Here is a 12,588-nt window from a genome sequence, read left to right as displayed (position 1 = left end):
AAATTTTTACAAATTCATAAAACATTTAAAGCTGAAATATCTTGGGTCAATAAGTATTGAACCCCTTTGTTATTGCAAGCCTAAATAAGTCAGGAGTAAAAATGTGCTTAACAAGCCACACAATAAGGTGCATGGACTCACTCTGTGTGCAATAATAATGCCTAACATGAGTTTTGAGTGACTACCTCATTTCTGTACCCCACACATACAATTATCTGTAAGGTCCCTCAGTCGAGCAGTGAATTTCAAACACAGATTCAACCACAAAGACCAGGGAGGTTGTCCAATGCCTCGCAAAGAAGGACACCTATTGCTAGATTAGTAAAAAAAAAAATCCCTTTGAGCATGGTGAAGTTATTAATTCAAATCAAATCACATTTTCTTTGTCACATGTGCCGAATACAACAAGTGTAGACTGTACCATGAAATTACTTAGTTACGAGCCCTTTCCCAACAATGCAGTTAAAAAGTAAGAAAATTAACAAATAGATAAAAAGAAAATAGTAACACAATAAAATAACACAATAAAATAACACAATAAAATAACAATAAAGAGGCTACATACAGGCTATATAGAAGGAGGACCGGTACCAAGTAAGTATACAGGGGTACGAGGTAATTGGGGTGATTGATTGAGGTGATAGTGCATTCGGAAAGTATTCAGACCCCTTGACTTTTTCCACATTTTGTTACGTTACAGCCTTATTCTAAAAATGATTAATTAAATAAAAATTCTCATCAATCTACACACAATACCCCATAATGACAAAGTGAAAACAGATTTGTAGAACATTTTGCTAATTTATAAAATAAAAAATACAGAAATAACTTATTTACATAAGTATTCATACCCTTTGCTATGAGACTCGAAATTGAGCTCAGGTGCATCCTGTTTCCATTGATCATCCTTGAGATGTTTCTACCACTTAATTGGAGTCCACCTGTGGTAAATTCAATTGATTGTACATGATTTGGAAAGGCACACACCTGTCTATATAAGGCCCCACAGTTGACAGTGCATGTCAGAGCAAAAACCAAGCAAAGAGGTCGAAGGAATTGTCAGAAGAGCTCCGAGACAGGATTGTGTTGAGGCACAGATCTGGGGAAGGGTACCAAAAAATGTCTGCAGCAATGAAGTTCCCCAAGAACACAGTGGCCTCCATCATTCTTAAATGGAAGAAGTTTGGAACCACCAAGAGGTGACCAAGAGCTCCACAGTTCCTCTGTGGAGATGGGAGACCCTTCCAGAAGGACAACCATCTCTGCAGCACTCCACCAATCAGGCCAGACGGATCTACTACTCATTAAAAGGCACGACAGCTCGCATGGAGTTTGCCAAAAGGTACCTAAAGGACACTGACCATCAGAAACCAGATTCTCTGGTCTGATGAAACCAAGATTGAACTCTTTGGCCTGAATGCTAAGCGTCACGTTTGGAGGAAACCTGGCACCATCCCTATGGTGAAACATGGTGGTGGCAGCATCATGCTGTGGGGATGTTTTTCAGTGGCAGGGACTGGGAGACTAGTCATGATCGAGGGAAAGATTAAAGGAGCAAAGTACAGAGAGATCCTTGATGAAAACCTGCTCCAGAGCGCTCAGGACCTCAGACTGAGGTGAACGTTCACCTTCCAACTGGACAACAACCCTAAGCACACAGCCAAGACAACGCAGGAGTAGCTTCAGGACTAGTCTCTGAATGTCCTTGAGTGGCCCGGCCAGAGCCCAGACTTGAACCCAATCGAACATCTCTGGAAAGTCCTAAAAATAGCTGTGCAGCGACGTTCCCCATCCAACCTGACAGAGCTTGAGAGGATCTGCAGAGACAAATGGGAGAAACTCCCCAAATACAGGTGTGCCAAGCTTGTAGCGTCATACCCAAGAAGACTGGAACCTGTAATCGCTGCCAAAGGTGCTTCAACAAAGTACTGAGTAAAGTGTCTGAATACTTATGTAAAAGTTTTTTATTTGTAATACATTTGCAAAAATGTCTTAAAACCTGTTTTTGCTTTGTCATTATGGGGTATTGTGTGTAGATTGATTAGGGGAAAAAACAATTTAATCAATTTTAGAACTAAGTCTGTGATGTAACAAAATGTGGAAAAAGTAAAGGGGTCTGAATACTTTCCGGATGCACTGTACATGTAACTTTGGTTAGATGATTGATTGAAGTACTATGTACATGTAGGTAGGGGGTGGGTTAAGCACGCAACCCTGAGGGGCCCCCGTATTGAGGGTCAGCGTGGAGGATGTGTTGTTATCTATCGTCACCACCTGGGGGCGGCCCGTCAGAAAGTCCAGTATCAAATTGCAGAGGGAGGTGTTTAATCCCACAGTCCTTCTTTTAGTGATGAGCTTGGAGGGCACTATGGTGTTGAACGCTGAGCTGTAGTCAATGAACCACATTCTCACGTAGGTGTTCTTTTGTCCAGGTGGGAAAGGGCAGTGTGGAGTGCAATAGAGATCGCATCATCTGTGGATCTGTTGGGGCAGTATGCGAATTGGAGTGGGTCCAGGGTGTCTGGGATGATGGTGTTGATGTGAGCCATGACCAGCCTTTCAAAGCATTTCATGGCTACAGATGTGAGTGCTACTGGGTGATAATCATTTAATTACACTTTGCATGGTGTATCAATACATCCAGACACTACAAAGATACAGGCGTCATTCCTATCTCAGTTGCCTGAGAGGAAGGAAGCCGCTCAGGGATTTCAGCTTGAGGCCAATGGTGACTTTAAAACAGTTACAGAGTTTAATGGCTGTGATAGGACAAAACTGAGGATGGATCAACAATATTGTAGTTACTCCACAGAGTGTTTGTGTCTCAGGGGAAGAGGGACTTGACATAGGTTAATCAAATCTACATTTTTTGTCAATTTTTGCTCAATCTTGCATGCTTTCTCAAACAGCTGTAACTGTATATGCATTCGTAAATTAGGTCCTTTCTTGAGTTGGGCTCTGGGATGTAACAACCGTTGAGCATCTGAGCTTATGGTTGATTGTGGAGGAAAGGGGTTGAGTGTGTTAGAGTATGTGCGTGTGTGTGTGTGTGTGTGTGTGTGTATCCCACATCTGTTGCAAGGGGGTAAGGATGTTAGGGAGAATATAGGATGAACCACAATAATTGTTTGCTAAAATAATAATTGCTTGACAAAAATGTAATGTAATACAATGGCAATCCGGGTTATAGGTAACAATCCTTCGCATGAACTGCCGACATTATTACACATATTAATTGATAATGATGGAAATTAAGATATGCAAGATATTTGAATAGATATATATTTTTAATAGCTATATATATATATATTGAGGTGAGAGCATTGGAAATGCTTTTGGCGGTTGACCTGATTCTCTTTTGTGGGTGGCATGTGTGCTGTTTTCGAAAGATGGGTTCTGGCCTCTCGGGGGGGCCTAGGGATCCGGGGGGACGGGGGTGGTATGCCGATCACTGGGATGACAACCCAACTTGGGATGGTGAGGGGCTTTAGCGGGGGAAATAGTGGAGAACAATTGGAGGGTTACTTAGTAGCAATGCAAATATCATGGTACAGCTATATGGACACTCAATCACTATGGTCTTTTTTTATTGGTACATTTACAAACATATATTATAATAAATAGATTTGAAACTTGTATCTCATTATGGTAAGTGGTGAAATAAGTATAGCCAATTATAATTGTAATGGCTTAGCAGATAATAACAAAAGAAGAACAATATTTACATGGCTCAAAGAGAAGGAATATAATATCGATTGTTTACAGGAAACTCATTCAACAATTCTAGATGAAGTTGTGTGGAAAAAGGACTGGGGGGCAAATAAACTTCCCCCATGGGCAAAGAAACTTAAAAGGGGTGATGATTTTAATTAACAGTAGTTTCGATCCGAATGTGCAAATTGTCCAAACAGATCCGCAATATAGATGGATGATTTTAAATATGTTATTGGACCATAAACAGACATGGCTCATTAACCTTTACGGACCACATAATGATGATCCACACTTCTTTGACAATATATATAATAAATGATCAACCCTGCAAGCAATACAAGACTCTATTACTATGGTGGGAGATTATAATACTGTTTTAAATAGCTCAATGGACCGTAAAGGAAATCACACTACAAACTATCACCCTCATGCTCTTAAGGAAATCATCAATGTCATGGATACATTAGAACTAGTAGATATATGGAGGCTTAAATATCCTGACCTAGTGAGATATACATGGCGGAGACTCAATCAAGCTAGTCGTCTTGACTTCTTTCTAATGTCATTCTCGTTGGCACCAAAAGTTTAAAAAGTGTTGATAGGGGTCAGAATGCGGTCGGACCATCATATAATTGGCATATACATTACTCTTACTGAATTTCTACGTGGGTGAGTATATTGGAAATTTAATCAAAGCCTATTGGATGACAACTTGTTTTTAACTAGGACAGAGGAATATATAATTGATTTTTTTCCGACATAACATAGGTACAGCAAATCCCCTTATTGTATGGGACACTTTTAAATGTGCCTTTAGAGGCCATGCAATTCAGTACTCATCTCAAAAGAAAAGCGATTTAGGTCAAAAGAGTCCATACTAACAAAGGAAATAGAAGGTCTAACAGAACAGATAGATAGCAATAAAAACTGTAACATAGAGGTTCATACCCATGATTCACCAAATTATATTTTGAAGGAGGAAGCAAAGTACTTTAAGCATATGTTTTCATTTTAGTCGCCTCCATCTCCTCTAACTGAAGCTAATTGTAGGGATTTTTTTTCTATTGATAATGTAAAATTAACAGCCATACAGAAAGACTCATGTGAAGGGGAAATTACAGAGGAGGAACTTCTGGATGCAATTACAGACTTTAAGTCTGGGAAAACTCCAGGGTTGGATGGCATACCAGTCGAGGTATACCAAACCTTTTTTGATATACTCAGAGGACCATAATTAGCATGTTTTAACCACTCCTATGTAAATGGTAGATTATCAGACACTCAAGAAGGTCTGATTTCATTATTACTGAAACAGGATACAAGTGGGAAATATAAAGATCCAGTCCATTTAAAAATTGGAGGCCCCTTACACTTCAGTGTTGTGATGCAAAAATTCTAGCAATGTATAGCGCATAGAATTAAAAAGGTATTGTCGGACATTATTCATTCTAATCAGATAGGTTTTTTACATGGGCGATACATTGGAGATAATATAATGCAAGTATTGGAAACAATAGAACACTATGAAAAATCTGGGAAACCAGGCCTGCTATTCATAGCAGACTTTGAAAAGGCATTTGATAAAGTACGACTGGAGTTCATATATAAATGCCTGGAGCATTTCAATTTTGGAGAATCTCTTATAAAATGGGTTAAAGTCATGTATAGTAACCCTAAGTGTCAAATAGTAAATAATAGCTATTTCTCAGAAAGTTTTAAACTGTCAAGAGGAGTAAAACAAGGTTGTCCACTATCGGCATATCTATTTATTATGGCCATCGAAATGTTAGCTATTAAAATCAGATCCAACAATAATATCAAGGGATTAGAAATCCAGGGCTTAAAAACAAAAGGTGTCATTGTACGCTGATGATTCATGTTTTCTTTTAAATCCACAACTTCAATCCCTCCACAGCTTCATAGAGGATCTAGATACATTTTCTAACCTCTCTGGATTACAACCAAATTATGATAAATGTGCTATATTACGTATTGGATCACTAAAAAATAATTTTTTTACATTACCATTTAGTTTACCAATACAATGGTCTGATGGTGATGTGGATATACTCGGAATACATATCCCAAATGAAATAAATGATCTCACTCCAATACATTTTAATAGAAAGTTAGCAAAAATAGATAAGATCTTGCTACCATGGAAAGGTAAATACCTGTCTATTTGGGGAAAAATCACCCTGATTAACTCTTTAGTATTATCCCAGTTTACCTATTTGCTTATGGTCTTGCCTACGCCTTGCGAACAGTTTTTAAATTATATGAGAAATAAATATTCAATTTCATTTGGAACGGCAAGCCAGACAAAATTTAATGGGCCCATTTATATAATGAATATGAATTCGGAGGACAGAAATTATTAAATATTAAAGCATTAGACCTATCACTAAAAGCTTCAGTCATACAAAAGTTATACTTAAATCCGAACTGGTTCTCTAGCAAATTAGTCAGATTGTCTCACCCCATGTTCAAGAATGGCCTTTTCCCCTTTATTCAGATTACAACCTCACACTTTCAGTTATTTGAAAAGGAAATAATCTCCCAAATATCACTATTTCAAAACAAGCCATAGAATGTTGGTTGCAATTTCAATTTAATGCTCCAGAAACAACAGAATAAATAATGCAAGAAATATTTTGGTTAAACTCAAATATACTAATTGATTAAATAAAAAACATTATGTTTTGAAAAAATGTTTTAAAAAGGTATAATCTTCGTAAATGATATCATAGGTAGGACTGGTGGAGTTATGTCGCACATGCAGCTAACAAAAACATAAGGAAATGTCTCCTCTACCCAAAATTACAACCAAATAATTGCAGCATTACCGCAAAAATGGAAGAGGAAAGTGGAAGGGGGAAAAAGTAAGGAACTTGTCTGTCGGCCCTGCATTAAAGAACATAATTGGTTAAAGAAAATTATGATAAATAAAAAAGTATACCAGTTTCATTTAAGGACCATAGGATTGACAGCCTTCCCATATAGATTGCAAAATAGTTTTTTGACGTACCGATTCAATGGCTCAGTGTTTATGAACTGATACGCAAAACGACGCCGGATTCAAAACTTAGAATTTTAAAATTTTAATTATTATACAAAATTCTTGCTACCAATAGAATGTTATTTATATGGGGGATACAATCGTCGCAGCTCTGCAGATTTTTCTGCGACAGAATCATTAGATCATTTGTTTTGGTACTGTCCATTTGTAGCTTGTTTCTGGTCACAGGTCCAGGAATGGCTGAAGGATTGCAATATTTACCTGGAGCTAACCCTGCAGATAGCACTGAAAAGTCATAGTCAATCGATCAATAATATAATAATACTTTTAGCAAAAAAAATTTTTTTTCAATTTACAATCTGTAGAAACAATGAGAATAGAAGGGTTCAGAACTTTTGTGAAACATCACAGTACAGTTGAAAAACATATGCCAAATAGAAATCCAATATGGATGGTGTTAAGAGATAGATGGGAGGTGTTGAATGGAGCTGAAGGATGGGACTAATAACAACTAACAACAACTGATAACAACAAGATAACTAATGTAAAGCATACTGTGTCCATAATAAGTACATAGGATATAGGTTGAGTGCTTTTGTGAAAGAGCATAGTTAGAAAGATATGGCATATAGAAGCAAACCGGATGGACATCATGAAAATGATTGGAGAGGTTGAGGGTATAGGAAGTTCAGGAGTAAAAACAAACAAAATAGAATTATTGTAAAATTGACTGTGTCCATAAAATGTATATAGTATGTATAAGCTGGAAGTAGAGGCCTAAGCATTGTTCTTCACTAGTTTACCCCAATTAGGGAAGGGGTGGTGGGGTTGGAAAGTAATAAAGGGAAATATATATTTTTAAAGGATATGTATATATATGTATTTATATGTATGTATGTACACTACCGTTCAAAAGTTTGGGGTCACTTAGAAATGTAATTTTTTTCGAAAGAAAAGCAATTTCTTTTGAATGGTAGTGTATGTGTATATACAGTGGGGAAAAAAAGTATTTAGTCAGCCACCAATTGTGCAAGTTCTCCCACTTAAAAAGATGAGAGAGGCCTGTAATTTGCATCATAGGTACACGTCAACTATGACAGACAAATTTAGATTTTTTTTCTCCAGAAAATCACATTGTAGGATTTTTTATGAATTTATTTGCAAATTATGGTGGAAAATAAGTATTTGGTCACCTACAAACAAGCAAGATTTCTGGCTCACACAGACCTGTAACTTCTTATTTAAGAGGCTCCTCTGTCCTCCACTCGTTACCTGTATTAATGGCACCTGTTTGAACTTGTTATCAGTATAAAAGACACCTGTCCACAACCTCAAACAGTCACACTCCAAACTCCACTATGGCCAAGACCAAAGAGCTGTCAAAGGACACCAGAAACAAAATTGTAGACCTGCACCAGGCTGGGAAGACTGAATCTGAAAGAATGAATGGGGCCATGTATCGTGAGATTTTGAGTGAAACCTCCTTCCATCAGCAAGGGCATTGAAGATGAAACGTGGCTGGGTCTTTCAGCATGACAATGATCCCAAACACACCGCCCGGACAACGAAGGAGTGGCTTCGTAAGAAGCATTTCAAGGTCCTGGAGTGGCCTAGCCAGTCTCCAGATCTCAACCCCATAGAAAATCTTTGGAGGGAGTTGAAAGTCCGTGTTGCCCAGCGACAACCCCAAAACATCACTACTCTAGAGGAGATCTGCATGGAGGAATGGGCCAAAATACCAGCAACAGTGTGTGAAAACCTTGTGAAGACTTACAGAAAATGTTTGACCTGTGTCATTGCCAACAAAGGGTATATAACAAAGTATTGAGAAACTTTTGTTATTGACCAAATACTTATTTTCCATCATTATTTGCAAATAAATTCATTAAAAATCCTACAATGTGATTTTCTGGATTTTTTTCCCTCATTTTGTCTGTCATCTTTTTAAGTGGGAGAACTTGCACAATTGGTGGCTGACTAAACACTTTTTCCCCACTGTATGTAATTTTTTATCATAGGTACACTTCAACTGTGTGAGACGGAATCTAAAACAAAAATCCAGAAAATCACATTGTATGATTTTTAAGTAATTAATTTGCATTTTATTGCATGACATAAGTATTTCATACATCAGAAAAGCAGAACTTAATATTTGGTACAGAAACCTTTGTTTGCAATTACAGAGATCATACGTTTCCTGTAGGTCTTGACCAGGTTTGCACACACTGCAGCAGGGATTTTGGCCCACTCCTCCATACAGACCTTCTCCAGATCCTTCAGGTTTCGGGGCTGTCGCTGGGCAATACGGACTTTCAGCTCCCTCCAAAGATGTTCTATTGGGTTCGGGTCTGGAGACTGGCTAGGCCACTCCAGGACCTTGAGATGCTATTTACGGAGCCACTCCTTAGTTGCCCTGGCTGTGTGTTTCGGGTCGTTGTCATGCTGGAAGACCCAGCCACGACCCATCTTCAATGCTCTTACTGAGGGAAGGAGGTTGTTGGCCAAGATCTCGCGATACATGGCCCCATCCATCCTCCCCTCAATATGGTGCAGTCGTCCTGTCCCCTTTGCAGAAAAGCATCCCCAAAGAATGATGTTTCCACCTCCATGCTTCACGGTTGGGATGGTGTTCTTGGGGTTGTACTCATCCTTCTTCTTCCTCCAAACACGGCGAGTGGAGTTTAGACCAAAAAGCACTATTTTTGTCTCATCAGACCACATGACCTTCTCCCATTCCTCCTCTGGATCATCCAGATGGTCATTGGCAAACTTCAGACGGGCCCGGACATGTGCTGGCTTGAGCAGGGGGACCTTGCGTGCGCTGCAGGATTTTAATCCATGACGGCGTAGTGTGTTATTAATGGTTTTCTTTGAGACTGTGGTCCCAGCTCTCTTCAGGTCATTGACCAGGTCCTGCTGTGTAGTTCTGGGCTGATCCCTCACCTTCCTCATGATCATTGATGCCCCACGAGGTGAGATCTTGCATGGAGCCCCAGACCGAGGGTGATTGACCGTCATCTTGAACTTCTTCCATTTTCTAATAATTGCGCCAACAGTTGTTGCCTTCTCACCAAGCTGCTTGCCCTATTGTCCTGTAGCCCATCCCAGCCTTGTGCAGGTCTACAATTTTATCCCTGATGTCCTTACACAGCTCTCTGGTCTTGGCCATTGTGGAGAGGTTGGAGTCTGTTTGATTGAGTGTGTGGACAGGTGTCTTTTATACAGGTAACGAGTTCAAACAGGTGCAGTTAATACAGGTAATGAGTGGAGAACAGGAGGGCTTCTTAAAGAAAAACTAACAGGTCTGTGAGAGCCGGAATTCTTACTGGTTGGTAGGTGATCAAATACTTATGTCATGCAATAAAATGCAAATTAATTACTTAAAAATCATTCAACGTGATTTTCTGGATTTTTGTTTTAGATTCCGTCTCTCACAGTTGAAGTGTACCTATTATAAAAATTACAGACCTCTACATGCTTTGTAAGTAGGAAAACCTACAAAATCGGCAGTGTATCAAATACTTGTTCTCCCCACTGTATATGTGTATATATATATATATATATATATTTGCGAGAAGAAAAAAAACATATGGGGGATTGGAAGTGATGCAGACAATTACGTTGATGGAAGTTACAATCTATCTGCAATATTAAAGCTGATCTACCCTTAAAAAAGGTTGCAGATGAGTTGCTTAATATTTGCAATGGGGGGGTTTCACAAAGCAATATTGAAGCAACTCAGTTCCTAGCAAATAAAATTGTGTGCAAGTTACATTGTGTAACGGCATCCTAACATGTATTGACTCAGGGGGTTGAATACTTATCTAATGAAGATATATGAGTGTTTATTTGTCATGTTTTTTAAAAAGTTGTATTTTTATTTTTTACAAATGTTAGAATTTTTCTTCCACTTTGACATTACTGAGTATTTTGTGTAGATCGTTGACAAAAAAATTACAATTAAATATATTTTAATCCCACTTTGTAACACAACAAAATGTGGAAAAAGTAAAATGGTGTGAATAATTTCTGAAGGCACTGTACATCACACTGACATGGCATGACTCCATCTGTCTACCACATTGATTAGATGTTTTGATTGACTGAAAGGTTAACTACTGATATGCCAATTCTAAACTACCGCAAAGGTTACATTCACTGCTTTTGGTTCCACGTGTGAAGTTGTCAAACAATATTAGTGCATTTAATTCGCACGCACACACAAAATATTTTTAAACAACGCTCTATTACCATCAGGTATCATCAGTATTCGCGTGGTTTGCTAGAGCATTGTGAATTGCCGTAGCGCAATGATCTAAGCAGTGCGCTCCAACTCCGAGCATCATGAGTTTGCGCACAGCGTTGGGCAATAGTTTTTCTGTGAGCATTGAGGAAGGCATATAGCGACGTTCTCAGGACCTTTTCAAATGTCCAAAATCACTGTCTATTTCTAGTGATCTCTCTCTCTCTCTCTCTCTCTCTCTGAATGTGCAAGACAAAATATTTAAGTACTTTTGAATGGGGTATGGTAGTAGGTGCCAGGCGCACCTCTTTGAGTGTGTCAAGAACTGCAGCGCTGCTGGGTTTTTCACGCTCAATAGTTTCCCGTGTGTATCAAGAATGGTCCACTACTCAAAGGACATCCAGCCAACTTGACACAACTGTGGGAAGCATTGGAGTCAACATGGGCCAGGATCCCCGTGGAACACTTTCGACACCTTGTAGAGTCCATGCCACAATGCATTGAGGTTGTACTGAGGGCAAAAGGGGTGCAACTCAATATTAGGAAGGTATTCAGACACCTACACTTTTCCCACATTTTGTTACGTTACAGTGTTATTTTAAAATGCATTAGAATAGTTTTTCCCCCTCATCAATGTACACACAATACCCCATAATGACAAAGTAAAAACAGGTTTTTAGAAATGTTTGCAAATTCATAAAAAATTTAAAATCACATTTACATAAGTATTCAGACCCTTTACTCAGTGCTTTGTTGAAGCACCTTTGGCAGCGATTACAGCCTTGAGTCTTCTTGGGTATGACGCTACAAGCTTGGTACACCTGTATTTGAGAAGTTTCTCCCATTCTTCTCTGCAGATTCTCTCAAACTCTATCAGGTTGGATGAGGAGTGTGACTGCACAGCTATTTTCAGGTCTCTTTAGAGATGTTCGATCGGGTTCAAGTCCGGGCTCTGGCTGGGCCACTCAAGGACATTCAGAGACTTGTCCTGAAGCCACTCCTGCGTTGTCTTGGCTGTGTGCTTTGGGTCGTTTTCCTGTTGGAAGTTGAACCTATGCCCCAGTCTGAGGTCCTGAGCACTCTGGAGCAGGTTTTCATCAAGGATCTCTCTGTACTTTGCACCATTCATCTTTCCCTCGATCCTGACTAGTCTCCCAGCCCCTGCCGCTGAAAAACAGCCCCACAGCATGATGCTGCCACCACCATGCTTCACCGTAGGCATGGTATTGTCCAGGTGATGAACGGTGCCTGGTTTCCTCCAGACGTGACACTTGGCATTCAGGCCAAAGAGTTCAATCTTGGTTTCATCAGACCAGACAATCTTGTTTCTCATGGTCTGAGAGTCTTTAGATGCCTTTCGGCAAACTCCAAGCGGCTGTCATGTGACTTTTACTGAGGAGTGGCTTCCGTCTGGCCACTCTACCATAAAGGCCTGATTGGTAGAGTGCTGCAGAGATAGTTGTCCTTCTGGAAGGTTCTCCCATCTCCAGAGAGGAACTGTGGAGCTCTGTCAGAGTGACCATCGGGTTCTTGGTCACCTCTTTGACCAAGGCCCTTCTCCCCCGATTGCTCAGTTTGGCCGGGTGGCCAGCTCTAGGAAGAGTCTTGGTGG

Source organism: Coregonus clupeaformis, chromosome 29, assembly GCF_020615455.1.
Source record: "Coregonus clupeaformis isolate EN_2021a chromosome 29, ASM2061545v1, whole genome shotgun sequence".
In the NCBI taxonomy this organism is placed as follows: domain Eukaryota; kingdom Metazoa; phylum Chordata; class Actinopteri; order Salmoniformes; family Salmonidae; genus Coregonus; species Coregonus clupeaformis.
This window is presented reverse-complemented; position numbering follows the sequence as displayed.